This window comes from Haematobia irritans, chromosome 5 (genome assembly GCF_050003625.1).
Source record: "Haematobia irritans isolate KBUSLIRL chromosome 5, ASM5000362v1, whole genome shotgun sequence".
In the NCBI taxonomy this organism is placed as follows: domain Eukaryota; kingdom Metazoa; phylum Arthropoda; class Insecta; order Diptera; family Muscidae; genus Haematobia; species Haematobia irritans.
In genome coordinates, this window is record NC_134401.1 from 102,561,570 (window position 1) to 102,563,246 (window position 1,677).

A 1,677-nucleotide genomic window follows, 5' to 3' on the forward strand; every position below is an offset into this window, starting at 1 on the left:
TTGTGCCTAAAAGGATCAGCCTGAGACCCATATTTTATTATACCAATCGTCTCTGATTAACATATTTTTGAAGATTGGAGATAAAGAATTATTATACCTTTCTATTAAACCAAATTAGCCGACAAGGCAACAATCTCGCCATCACACACTATTAGAAAAATATGTTTTTTCATATATTCCGATATAAACAAAATGTGCAAAAATGTAATTTTCCTAAACTAGCATTAAATGTTTGGGATACATATGTTAATATGTTAGAATATATTCCCATCAAAAAAATTTGGAAGTTCTTCCAAAGGCACAACTTTAAAAGCACTTCCAGAATATGCACTCTCAATGATGTTCTTTCTTTTAACTACCCAGGAAGTTCTTTTAATTCAATTTTTTATAACTTGTTTTTTCATACTTTTAATGGGCAATTTAAAATTTTTTTGTTTCAAATAGGTTAAAAACAAAGTAAGAATTTATAAAATGGTAAAAATCATTTAAATTTTGTCGCAAAAAATGCTAAATGCAATCTAAAAAAATTGTGAAATTTTGAAAATATTTGAGGTCAAACGTTTCCAACAAGCGCACTGTGGGGCCAATGACAGGTCTTTGAGGCAAAAAGTCAATTTTTTAAGTCAACTATTTAAAAATAATAATAACGGAATTTTACATAAAACACATTGAAACACCCAAATATCAAATATTAAAATCAGGTAACACCTCATGATGACATGCCGAGCAGTCAAAGTTGCCATATTTTGTTTTGCTACATTTTCTGATATACTACAATAAAGAAACAACAAAGTCATTTTGGCCGTCAAGCAAAAAATTTTAAAATTATAAAAATTTTGTAAAATGGAATACACTTGTAAAGGTATGTAAAGCAACATGTGATTAAATTAAGAAAAAAAAATTGATTTGATGAATAGTTTTTTGTGTCACATGTGCTGTCTATTTTGTGTAGTTTTTGTTGTCGTCCATATGTTCTGTGGAGTAGAACTTTCTTTATCCGAGCGTATCCGTGAAAAAATTGATGTGTGGAGAAAGGTAATAATGTGTACTATTATTTTTTGGAAAAATTAGCTGCTCCAATCTGCACCATTTTATAAAAATCTATTTTCAGATAACGTAAAACTTAAAAATTTGGATATATTTAACTTTTGGTTGGAAAATGATAGAAAACCCATTAATGTTACCAACTGGATTTCCGCGAAATTCAACAGACGTGACTATGAAAACTCTATGACGACAGTGAAAAAACCAATTAATAATTTTGAACGTACTTACGGAAACAAAGAGTACTCAGTCGTGTCCGATATGTGGTGGAAATCCAAAACAGTTTTTGTCAATAAAAAATTTAAGCTCATCGGTGTTTCAGCCCAAATCGAATGCATTAAAATATGATATAAGCCCATTACACGCCTGGATTCGATATTTTGAATTTGTCCTTAATCTTTCATATAGACTTAGTATTAAAAAATGGCAAATTCGGAGTGCTGAGGAGAAAGTCCTTATGCTAAAGAGAAAGCGCGAAATTCAAGAACAATTTTGGCAAAAAATGGGCCTTCATGTCCACAAGCCGAAAAGCAATAGGAGCGGGTCCACGAATGTCAGCAATACGGCACGAAAATCATTTTTTAATCCGGAATTACTTTCTTCTATAACCAACTTTAATATCGAACTTTTAAA

At 30.6% G+C, this 1,677-nt stretch overlaps 1 long non-coding RNA gene across 1 annotated transcript; it reads left to right on the forward strand.

Annotated features, from left to right (window-relative positions):
• Positions 1-792: 792 nt before the first annotated feature.
• On the forward strand, positions 793-1,361 carry LOC142238198 (uncharacterized). The gene is made up of 3 exons (XR_012722676.1): positions 793-862; positions 918-1,035; positions 1,112-1,361. It is a non-coding gene; the product is annotated as an uncharacterized LOC142238198 (long non-coding RNA).
• The last annotated feature ends 316 nt before the right edge of the window (positions 1,362-1,677 follow it).